This window comes from Haliotis asinina, chromosome 3 (assembly GCF_037392515.1).
Source record: "Haliotis asinina isolate JCU_RB_2024 chromosome 3, JCU_Hal_asi_v2, whole genome shotgun sequence".
In the NCBI taxonomy this organism is placed as follows: domain Eukaryota; kingdom Metazoa; phylum Mollusca; class Gastropoda; order Lepetellida; family Haliotidae; genus Haliotis; species Haliotis asinina.
In genome coordinates, this window is record NC_090282.1 from 10,019,056 (window position 1) to 10,031,612 (window position 12,557).

A 12,557-nucleotide genomic window follows, 5' to 3' on the forward strand; every position below is an offset into this window, starting at 1 on the left:
TTTGTTTGGTGGTCTTCAGATTTTCACACATATAGGTACCAGTATACCATATCCTCCACAAAGGACTACATTCTACCGTCAATGAAAATAAAACAAATACTTTTGGCATCCAGACTAATTACAGAACACTAATGCAAATTAGCTAAGAGAAGATAAGATACCATAAGAGCAGACTTTATTACCCCAATGGACACTTGTTTTTCATCACATGCAGTTCTCCAGTTTTTTCTTTCATAAAGCCGTCATTTATGACAATGCAAATGATATTCACAAAACTATGGTTTAAGATATTCAGGATAAAGATACATCAATTTAGTAAAGAAACATAGATATTGACTCTAAGTTTGGACAATTAGAAGACAAGTCATTCAATGAATTTGTTGTTAATACATGTAATACTAGCTGGAACAAATGAGTGGTGAACCCAGTTTGTTCTAAAGTCAGCACACGCAGCCTGCGTCGAGAAGGCAATCATGAATATGCTGGAAACAGGATGTGAGTAGGATCACTTAAAATGTTGTTTGCCTTTTTTGGAATTTGATGCACATAGCAATTGCTGAATAATTTCAGAAGCAGTGTTTACAATTTTTGAGACGCTATTTTTATTCTGGACAGACATGTTCCCGAATAAACTCAAGTAATTAAAGGTTACGCGACTTTGAATAACGGTTTTGTAAAATAACATCATGATAGCTTGATCGATATTCAAATGTTTCAACTTCCATGAAAAATGCAAGCATTGTATATATTTTCTCAGTGTTTTCATTCCAGGAGAGTTTCAAATCTAAGACAGTACCCAAATATTTGCATTCAGTTACTCTTTTGATTTCATTATCTTCAATATTTACAGCTTTTCTAATATGTATGATCATTTCTTTGGCTTTTTGCACATTCAAAAATAAAACGTGATTTAGACCATTCTACAAATATTGAAATTTGAGCTCATTAACTAAGTTCTGATTCCCTAATAAGGCCTACCAATGCAGCAGCATCCACAAATTTGACTGTAAAACATGTTTTTGTCTTGGATACAGTCATTAGTGTACAATATGAACATCATTGGTGAAACAACACAACTTTGTGGAGCACCAGCTGATGTGTTTACAGTTGATGATTTCACATTACTAACCTGTAGTAATTGCTGTCTGCTAACTAGAAATGAATCAATCCATTTGATGATGTTAGAATTAGCATTCATTTTGAAAGTCTATCATTTAACAAATGAGGTTAAATAGTACTAATGGTGATGAAAAATCAACAAACATCTTTCTCACATAAGCACCATGGTTTTTTAAAGGCCTATAGACATTGTTTAAAGGTTACATGCAACATAAAACATAACTTTGTAGATTCTGACACCTTTCGGTATGCACTTACCGAAACAAATCATCAAAAAAGCTATAAAGTTGAGAAAAATGTGATGAAAAAATGTCCACGACTTCAAACAAATCACTAATTTTCCTCCAGCGCTGGGGGAAAAAGTGGTTTCAAAAGCTATGCTGCGTTCATAACATGCACAGTGAATAGCTTGCCATAAAAGGTGACTATGCTTGTCGTAAGAGGCGACTAACGGGATCAGGTGGTCAGACTAGCTGACTTGGTTGACACATGTCATCGGTTCCCCATTACGCAGATCGATGCTCATGTTGTTGATCACTGGATTGTCTGGTCCAGACTCGATTATTTACAGACCGTCGCCATATAGCTGGAATATTGCTAAGTGCGACGTAAAACTAAACTCACTCACTCACTCACAGTGAATAGGTTCGCAGAGCTTGAAACAGTATGTCTGCCAAGAGTATATATCAGGTCGTGAGCAGTAGTCTGTCTAATCTTGATTGTATACACCAACAAGTACACAATCTACTTGTTACATAAAAAAAACATGTTGATTGTGATAAGCAGACTCTGTCACACGGAAAACTCAATGTCTGTTTTATTGACACCTATATGTTGATAACATGCAATGCACAACTTCAATCACTGACCACATGCAATTTGAAATTAACACCAATTGGGTTTATAAGCCATAAACAAAGAGTTGCCTAAGCGTATCAGCAAATGAACCAGTGGCCAATGAAGAGGCTTCGTTACACCTGAGTGCACACCCACCAGATCTGACTGGGTTCAGTATCATAGCTGCGTCATTTCGAGGGAGGTTAACCCAAGTACAAAATATTGCACTTTCGATTTGCGATTATATGCTTATAAAATTGTTGCTTTGTTTTTTCCTAATTAGCAATGCATTTTATATGTTATGAATAAGTGATAACTGTCTTTTAATTCTGTTTGATTTTTTGGTTTCATGTGCCCTTTAACAGAGTGAGTGTACCATCACCTATCCCACGCCTTCCTGCGTATGCAAATGGGTCAAGAATATGGTGACTTCATTTAAAAGTAAGATCTTAACAATATGTTCTAAACATTTCATGGCAATAGAGGTTAGGGCCACTGGTCTGAAATCATTATTAACAGTGGGATTTTTCTTTTGGGGCAGTGGAATAACTCTAGAGGCTTTTCAAAGAATGGGATCACTATGCGGATTAAATGATATCTGAAATAGCTTTTGAAATATAACAGCCTGTCGCACTCTACATTCCTTAAGAACAATACCTCACAAGTTATCAGGCTCACAACATTTATGTGGATTTATCTTAGTGAATGAATTAATCACATCATCTGTTCATATGTTCAACATTTCACAAGGTGGATGCAATTCAATACAAGTTTCCTTTCATCTGTAAAATTTCCAGGATCAAATTGAGAGTATGAGTTCAATTCATTTGAAAAAGATAAATCATCACTGGATTCCAACTACTGAGGTCTGATATTTGATCCAATGACAGTTTTTATGCCAATCCATGCATTATGTAGATTGTTTACCAAAAATTGTCTTTCAAATACTGTTTTGTATTCATCCTTACATTTCCTTGTTAAACAAGCACTCTCTCTCTGAATCTCTTTAACTCTGACCTTATCCCGTGCACTAAAGCCCTATTTTCTTCATTTAAAACTGATTCAAACGCTTTTGTTACCCAAGGCTTGCTATTAGGAAATATTTCAATACATTTGACCATCACAATGTTTTCTACAAGGAAATTTATATAATCAGTTACAGTATTTGTAGACCCATTTAAATTATCACCATTTTAACAATCAAACATCCTCTCAACTGCCCTAAACAATCTTTTGTCCATGACTTTACATGCTCTTAAGACTAGCTTCTCTGACTTTATTTTTTGACAATACAAAATAACTAAATAGCGTATATTACCGTGGATAAGAAGACCCCGTAGATAAGCCAATCTTCCCAGCTTGACCCTCAAAATCAGTGTCAAAATCGTATCTCTTACAGCTAGTCCACCCCCACCCCTCCCCTCCCCTCCCCTCCCTCACTGAAACTTTTCCTTTGGCATTGTCTTAGGCTTAAACACAATCATTGGCTTCAACTTCGTTCCATCTGCCACACAGGAAAGTACGACTGTGAAGTGTTGCTTCTCGTTCCCTGTTGTCTTCACAGACACTCACAGTCCTTGCTCCTCTAATGTTGGCTGTCTTTGATCCAGGCATATTGAAACTAATGTAACATCCATGGTACCTGTGTGTGATAGATTATACTTGACAGACTTTCTTTTCTTGATTACAAAAGTGTGAAATAAGTCCACATTTGTGCTGACTTGGTCCGGCAATTTCTGGGCAATGTGTGTCCTTTCCCTCAGGGTCAAATTCCTCCTTTCCATGAATCGTGTACACAAGGTTGATGAAGCTCTAAACAAAGAGGGCAGTCCTAACTCATCCTTCTTCACTTTGTATATTGTCAGCGCTCAGTGACGAATCATGTTCCTAGTCACAATGAAATTAACTTGCCTCTTTTCGAGTATCCACTCAGTCAGGACATCCTCGTGCCCTGACAACCTGAAAAATACTTTCATGAAATTGTATCTCATAGATAAGCAGAACCCCTTCTACAGACTGCTTTTTTGTCCTCAAAATCTGGCTTATACACAGTAATATATGGTAAACAGTATTCACGGTGGTCAGAGGTCCTCATTGGAGCTTTTGCAAAAGGCTTTTTTTACATTACCATAGCACATGTCAATAGTTTTTGTACATTTTGTCATACTCCTCACATACTGATGGTATGATAGCAAAATATGTTTTAAGTTATATGCTTTATAGTCTCCAAGTATGAATTTTTGTGTCTCTGGTGAAAAACCATTAAGTTTGTCAATAGTGGTGTGAATAGTGTCAGCAACTCATTTCACACTAACATCCAGGCGGAATATATACACCAGTCACGAAAAACTTGTCCAAATTCTCTAGGAAGATAATAGGCTTGAGTCAAATGCACAAATGTTCAATGTCCTTGTTGCAGATAGATTCTCAAACCACATGCTGCTTGCAATGCTTGTTTACATAAATGCACATACCTCCTCCAACACTGATCTGAAGCCACTGACTTCCAAAGTTGTGTTGTCCATAGGTTTGCTGAACCATGTCTCCGTAAAGCACAGGAGACAGCTTTCTCGGAACTCATACATACAATTTACATAAGCATCAATTTGGGTTACGTGGCAACATAGCTTTCTGTCATTTGACAGTATAATTGTTGGTAGAGCTGGTTTGTACTTCTGGATTCTCACATTTTGTCGAAGGGTAACATGATATATAGCATCGTCCGATTGTTATCTCTTGTGACTTCAGAGGGTAACCGCTCATTAACTCAACTACCATCCAAGACACATTGCACAGCAAGCAGTGACATGTGACTGCCAAAAAACTCAAAAAGGAGGGTCAACTGACATTCCTTTCGCAGATTTTCATCGGACACTACAGCATAAGCATCCTGAAGATGGGTCCAGGAATGAACAGAAATGTTCGAAGACAGAAGGCAAAGAAGCAACAAATCAACAACAACTGCTGCAATTGCCACTTCACAAAATTTTGATTGGAATTTTCTTACACATACGATTCACCATTCAGACTTTTAAGATATTAAGTACTTATAAACAATAAATCAATCATGAACATTGCTCAGTATGAAAATTAAATTAGTAATGTCTAGACTCAATATTCACTGAAGTACTCTAACAGTTGCTGGTAGCAACACAGTTTATATATTGCCATCCTTCTGTAAGTCCACCACAGGCCAAAAAAAGTCTATAATCAGTTATCCCAAATCATTCTCTCCCGTCAAGGTACTGCTCCTCCACGAGGGCTCCAGAAGTACTGTCTTAGGGTTTCATGCTATGCTGCATCATTGGAAGGGTCCTCTGATGTTGTGGTTGGCATTTTCTGTATCCAGCTGATCATTGTGCATGGCTGGGTGTTGTATTTGGATCAGGCTATGAGGCAGACACAGGTTTCTATGATGTTACACACAATGTTAAGCTGTTGCTGTAATGTTCCCAGGAAACATTGGAATCTGTCTGCCAGTTTTTTGAAAGCGTTCTCCACGACTCTTCAAGGTCTACTTATGTAATAGTTATATGTCTGCTCTGTATGAGCTAAATTCCTTTTTATTTAGAGCTTCATTATGTGGGCTCGCAATGTAAAGGTGTCATCCCTAATCATAAAGTATTGCATGCTCTGGGTGCCACTGGCCATTGGCTTAGGTGGGGTATCCTATTTGAACACAACACACGATCTCTTTGAGCTCAGATACATTGAATACCTGTGCGTCAGACATGTCCTTGACCACTGGTGTCTATCCACAAAAAACGATACTTTGCACCAAAAGTGCCACGAGGACCACTGAGAAGAAATGCCTGTAATTTATGGTAGATACTGGTAGAGACTGCAAAGATCATTGGTTTCAAGCTTCCAACACCTCATGCATTCTTCAGTAATTGCATGCCATTCTTGTTCAGTTGTGGGACACTGGGTCACATCAGCATACTCATCCACTATGGCTTGACAGAGTTTGGGTATTACCTTGCAAATGGCTTCTCAATTTATTCATGCATCTGGTGGCATGCCATATGACAGCTTTCTAACAACTTGTAATATATATGTATAGTTGTATTCACAGTCAAACCCAATAACAACGTAATCTTCTATGCCTTCTTCTCAGGACCTAAAGGTTATTGCATCATGTTGAATGGTTTGTTGCTGACTCATTAAAACAAAGCCCACAGCTGCAGCATTGCAGTTGATCCATGAATAGTACCTTCAGGAAGTCCAGTCCACTCTTACACCCACTACTGATTTTTGCGACAAGTCCATGCAGTATTGGGTCAGGGTCTGATTCACCTACGAATTGTAACCGAATTGTTGGACTGATGTCGGGAGAGTGTTGGAAGTGTTAGATAAATCGGACACCACTCTAATTCTTTGCAGGAATGATGTTGTTTTCACACAGGCACTTTACAGTGAGGTGTATTCAGTTCACATCAGTAAACCTACACACATAAACACTAGCTTTTGACAAATCCACTGTGGAAAATAAAAGTAATTAATCAATCAGCATGTTATCAGTAAACGTTTGTTTTTGTAATTATAATTACTCTTGCTGCACTTACATGCACATACTACATAACTTGTAATACATATGCCACATCAGACCTTGATTAAAAATGTTGAGTGTTTATTCCAGAAAGGAGAAATGCCAAATCGGAACCTTTGTCGAGCAATCTGAGTGGTGTTAGCACTAATTATATCTGTTATCAGCAAGGGAGACATAATGTACTGCATGCAATTTTTAGTGTCTGAAAACATTTATGGGCCAACATTGTTTTCAGGATACAAAGGGATCTTCATTGTTACATAAGAAATTCATATAAGCATTTGCTGTGTACCTAGGTAAATAGGTATAATCAGTTTTAAATCTATGAAAATTTCAGATTTTTCTACCAATGGCAAATTGGTTGTTTTTAGTTTACAGGTTCAAACAAATCAACTGTGTGCTTTTCTATCATAGGTAACAGAGCAGGGGCGTAGCTACCATTACAAAAAAACACAGGCTTACACATGATTTTAGCTATGATTGGGCCAACCCTCAATACTATCTATAGACAAAGTTCTGCAATCTATCGGACTTCTACAAAACAAGTGGCTTGCTACGTGCCTGCAGACATCATAATTTTTACATGATATGATTACATATCGAGGTAAGAAACACAGAAATAGGATCAAATTGGATCAGTGATTAAACGAGCTAGTTATTTCAAAATCAGAAAAAGCCCCCACTGCTGGGATTCGTTATCATAATCAGACAAGACAACTCAGGGAGATTTTCAAATGTAGTGTCCCCTGTTTAGCTGGCAGTTTTGGTTGAAGAAATTCTGCCAAGGACAGTAGCCCAGTCCCCAATTCCATCACTGTTGAGGGAGCGGGTGCTCCCCAGTACATATGTGTCAAATACAACAGTTCAGGCATACTTGACATGTGCGCTGCAGATATGTTTGGAACTTTGAGAGTTTCAGTGATAGTTTTCAGCCAAGTAATGATCAGATAAGCTTTTTGCTTATGTCAAATGATAGGAATACAGAAACTGGCAGATGACAAACAGATGAAGTATCATTTCAGTGAACATCCACTTGCTACTGTTCGAGAGGCACAACAGGACCTTCAGTGCTGCAATATATTGGTGAGATCTCTGAACAGCATTTCAGCAACAACTTGATGTGGGGAGGAAAGATAAAAGATCTTGCAAACATAGTTGCTGTCAAACACATAGGTACATAATCAGTAAAGCCTGGGATTCCACAATCAATTCTGGCACACCAGGTGGTAACTGTATACAGCAAACTGCTATACATCCACTTGAGTATTAGGGAATAATGGCATTCATCTGCTTGAGTACTAGGAAATAATGATATACATATGACTGAGAACAAAGAAATAGTGATATACATCTGTTTCAGTACTAGAAAATAATGACATTCATCTGAGTACTAGGGAATAATGACATTCATCTGTCTGAGTACTAGGGAATAATGACATTTATCTTAGTAATGGGGAATATTAACATACATGTACATGAGTACTAAGAAATAATGACATACAAGTGTTTTGAGTACTAGGACATAATGACATACAAGTGTTTTGAGTACTAGGACATAAGGACATACAAGTGTTTTGAGTACTAGGACATAAGGACATACAAGTGTTTTGAGTACTAGGACATAAGGACATACAAGTGCATGAGTACTATTGATTTTTTTTAGTAGTTTATTTTGCATCCAAAGTAAAGAGAGCAGATAAAAACTTACAGGTGACACTGAAAAGGGTATCATTAACCTTCATGAATATGATATGACTGCTGTCAGGTCCTTTATCAGATAATAAAGTTCAAAGGAAAATTATTATCAAACAACTTATCTTGCAATTGCAAATGCTTTGATTGACAGCAAGATATACACCGCACCTATGTAATAATATGATAACATAATATTTTATATAAGTATGTGTCACATAGTAAACATTTCTAAGTTGTGTCATACATAAAATAATCATTAAAAAGTATACCATTCGGTATATGAGACACTATCACTGAAAAGATCATAAATGAGACTAAAACACATGGCTGCAGAACCGGTCCCAATCCACAAAACTTTTGTAGCACAATGTCATTCGTAAGCTAATGCTAAAGTATGGAGATATGATTGGTCCTAATGTTACGAACACTTCGTGAAACAGTCCCCAGAAGTGTATGTATTATTTAGGTGTGGTCCTGCCCACAGTAAGCACAGTTATTTGTAATAACAAAATCATTCAAGCATCCAGTAACTCTGTCAACAAAGAACAATGCCAGTTCATTAAGTAGCCCCTCTGTCTGGTCATTTTATTCATGGTAGGGTTTTATAGGGCACACCCTACTTTGTATCCTCAAGCAGCCATCATCTTTTTAATGTTTAATTTCAGTTAATTTTAAATAAATTGTTTAAAAATGATACTTTGTAGGCACCCCAACATATATTAAATCTAGCTCTCACTCAGTCCAGAGGGTAGTGACTCTCAGTGGCTGGGGACCATCACTGAGAAACAGTGTCTCCAAAACCACAATGGTACCGTAACCATGGTAATACTGATGAACAACTGTAAGAGAGCTAGTACATCATTGGATTATTTAGTTTTTATACATATTCTATTATAACAGTTTCAAGATATCTTGTATTATTGTGCCACTGGTGCGGATAAAATAGCACAGATAATGGACATATTGCTTATTTAATGGATTATCAATCCTTTAGAAAATTAGAAAACAAAAAGGTATTATCACATTCAAAAATGAAATGGCACAAATTCTCATTCCCTTTCTGTATGTTGTAGATATGTAGTCCCAGTCAGGTATTTTCAAACTGGGTTCACAATAATCAAAGTAGGTCATTACCGGAAGGGAAATAACTCCCCTTTATCAACAGCACCAACACTGTATTACAAATATGGTATGAAATTATGTTTATATTCTAACTTATATTCTAAAATCATGCATTATTGTTCACAACAATAATAGTCATAATAAGCACATGACATCAGGCACAAACTATACATCAAGCCTCTCATCTATATTGGACAAATTTAAGCTAGGGGTACTGGTACATTTATGATATATATTTTATCAGTTTGTCAATGAACACATAGGTTATTATTCATTTACATATAGCCCTAACTATTTTTGTCCAGTATACTATTTATCTCTACAGTTTCAACCTGGTTGTTATCACAGGTTTCTCAACTGTTGAATAAGAAGAAATTCATTATGATGTTACATGTTAATCTGATCACTTTCTATATGGCATTGTGTATTTCTGTCACATAGTGATTAATTGCAGTTAGTTCAGTTGAATATTTTGGAGGTGGAATAGCACAAGGTCGTGTGAGACTCTGATTACCCAAAGTAAAATAGTACCAAACATTAGAATATCATAAAACATTAGCAGATTGCACATAGTACAACATTTTAACTAAAATATAATCACAGGTGTATATTCATTTATACATACATATAACATGAGCAGTCTATTTATAGCATCCAGGTCTGAGTTATCCAATCAGGTATCTATCCCACAGCTAGCCCATGTGAATGGGGCCATGTGACAGGCAGCTGGGGCTTACAACAAACTTAGCTTCTTGGGGAAAGGGAAATTCGTGGAAATACTTAAGCTCACAGCACTTACTCATTCCAACATTGTTTCATTATACTGCCAAAGGGATAATGAGCTATATACCATGTATTTAAAAATACAATGAACAGCAGTTTTTAAGATAGTTTGTGACAGACTGCCTTTCTGTCCCCAAACCCACCCGGCCTCCACCCCTTTCCCAGACTCCCCCTCCTTTCTTGCCAGGGTCATCAGCTCATGAACCTCATTCCTATTGCCCCACAATTACACTGAAACAAGACAAGGTTATAATACACTAACAACATGTCGTACTCTCAATGTCCGCTTATCAATATCAACTGGTACCCACACGCTGTTTGTTTATATCTTCATGGTGCTACAAGCATAAACGTACGACTGAATAGCATTCTATAGCAGGATACTACAGGAGGATTTTGATACCAGACCAGTTGCATGTTCGTCATCATGTACCGATCAAACGCACCAGTCAAACAAACAAATAAGGAGTATGATGCTTTATGACAATGCTTTAAACATGTAGATATGAATGTACTCACAGCTGGATGGGTATACAACGTGATCAGGTCAGCTTGTAAATAACGACACAGACTATCCTTGCCTGTGTGACATATTTACTTCCGGGTAGGTTTGTACATGACATCAACTTGTTTCCAGTGTGCCGCCTGTTTCAATGACTGTCGATCGCCGGTGTCAAGTAAACCTCACGTCAGTGAAACCTCTATTCTGAGAAAAGACATTTCCTCATTTCACCTACTTCAAAAGAATGAATTTATCGCCCGCGCTTTGGCGTACATGAGGGTTTTCTGACGTAGGGAAGTTCAGGTGGGTGGGGAGGGGAGGTATGTGGGAGAGGAGGAGATGGAGTGTGTGTGTGCGTGCGTGCGCGTGCGACTCGGGGGGTGGGGGGGGGGGGGGAGGTGAGTGTGAATCGGATTGTCAAGACTGATTTAATTTTCTTGATATGACGTGTACACAGCAGGATCCAGAGGGAGAAGGGCAGCTTTGTTTTTTTACTGAAATTTTGTTATATGACTATTGAAACGCAGATGAACTCACTATCTAAACTTGCGTCAAGGCGAGGTGAGCCGGTATTCTACGGTTTCACTGGCATCCAAGGGATCTCGACTTAGGTCGATTTCATTTGCAAATATGTGCCCAGTTTGTGATATATATGTTCCAGATAATTGACTACTCACACCAAAAACAGACTGGATATACAGCAATATCGAAAGGTTTATACGGGATAGAATCGTCTCCAGTAGCCCCTACTGGCCGTGAGAGACTACTAAATACAGTCAGGCCGCGTTAGTCCGGACCCCGACAATCCGATTCCCGCGATATCCGAACAGTAGCTGGCTGTAACCAATCTTGTTTACTATATAAACTCATTACCTGTTGATTCATTAATCCGATGCTTCAGTCTCCGTATCCGAACGTTTATTAGCGGTAACAGATTGGCTAATTACACATGTAGTTATTGTCATTTTCCGTGACTTAGTTGGCTACGTCGTTATACCAGGCTGTTGTGGATAGTTCGCCATAGTGAATCAAGTTGGTGTGTCTGGTACAGACTCGACCGTGAACACCACGCCGCCACACTGCAGGAATATTTATGAGTACAGCATGAAACAGGAAATATACAAATGGATGTGACGGTTTAGTCTGTGTCCCAAACCAAATACAGCATAAATCATTCAACTTTAGATCGGTTTAACAAGTCCGGATTTTCTTAGATATGTTTGATTAAGAACTGTTATGGACTGCTATTAGGGTTTTACAAGAAAAGAAATTGAAACGCCCTCCACAAAGAGCTTGTCCCGACCAGATTTGTAGGCGCTTATACATATATTTTACGAGCGCCTCTACATGTATATGTTTCTGTATATGTTTCTATAACTGTACATATATCTAAATCGTGAGATGGTTACGTGTATGATGTGTAGTTCATCACAGCAGTTCTCACACATGTTTTTTCGTATCATCCAACGCTTACAGACCTCCACTAACAAAAATGCAGTCGAGCAGTGGATATAGTGGTGATGAGGCTGTGCTATAGAGGGTGACATTGATATACAGGGAAACAATGTCTTCGCACTAAATTAGGTAAAGGGTTTAGGGAGCATAATTCATAACATGTTCATTAGAAAGTGAAAGGTAAAACTTGGGCTCTTCGCACAGCACTTAATCTGCATCACAAACCAGTTGAGCCTGACATTTTAAGATAAAACGTAAATCTTTTTTAGAGTGAAAGTTGAACCAAAGCCATGATGATATGCCGGTGTCTATCCGGGTAGTTTCCAGTCATTACTATGTAAAAACCGGCCATGACTCACTCATAGAAGTCAAAGTCAAGTATAGCTCAACATTGATAAAGTGTTTTCGAAAATAAGTATGCAGCTGTAGTGCCCAGCCGTGAATAAGGGGGCATAACTCTTGCAGTACTAATGTGCTGCGACGACATGGTTTTGA

General features: G+C 38.0%; 1 protein-coding gene across 1 annotated transcript in view; it reads right to left on the reverse strand.

Moving 5' to 3' along the window:
* The window catches only part of LOC137277442 (leucine-rich repeat serine/threonine-protein kinase 1-like), a 79,818-nt gene extending 69,044 nt beyond the window's left edge, over positions 1–10,774 (reverse strand). Inside the window, exon 1 of the mRNA XM_067809169.1 lies at positions 10,625–10,774. The gene's annotated coding sequence lies outside the window, so the exon portion shown is untranslated. The remainder of the gene's footprint in view (positions 1–10,624) is intronic.
* Between the last annotated feature and the right edge of the window lie 1,783 nt (positions 10,775–12,557).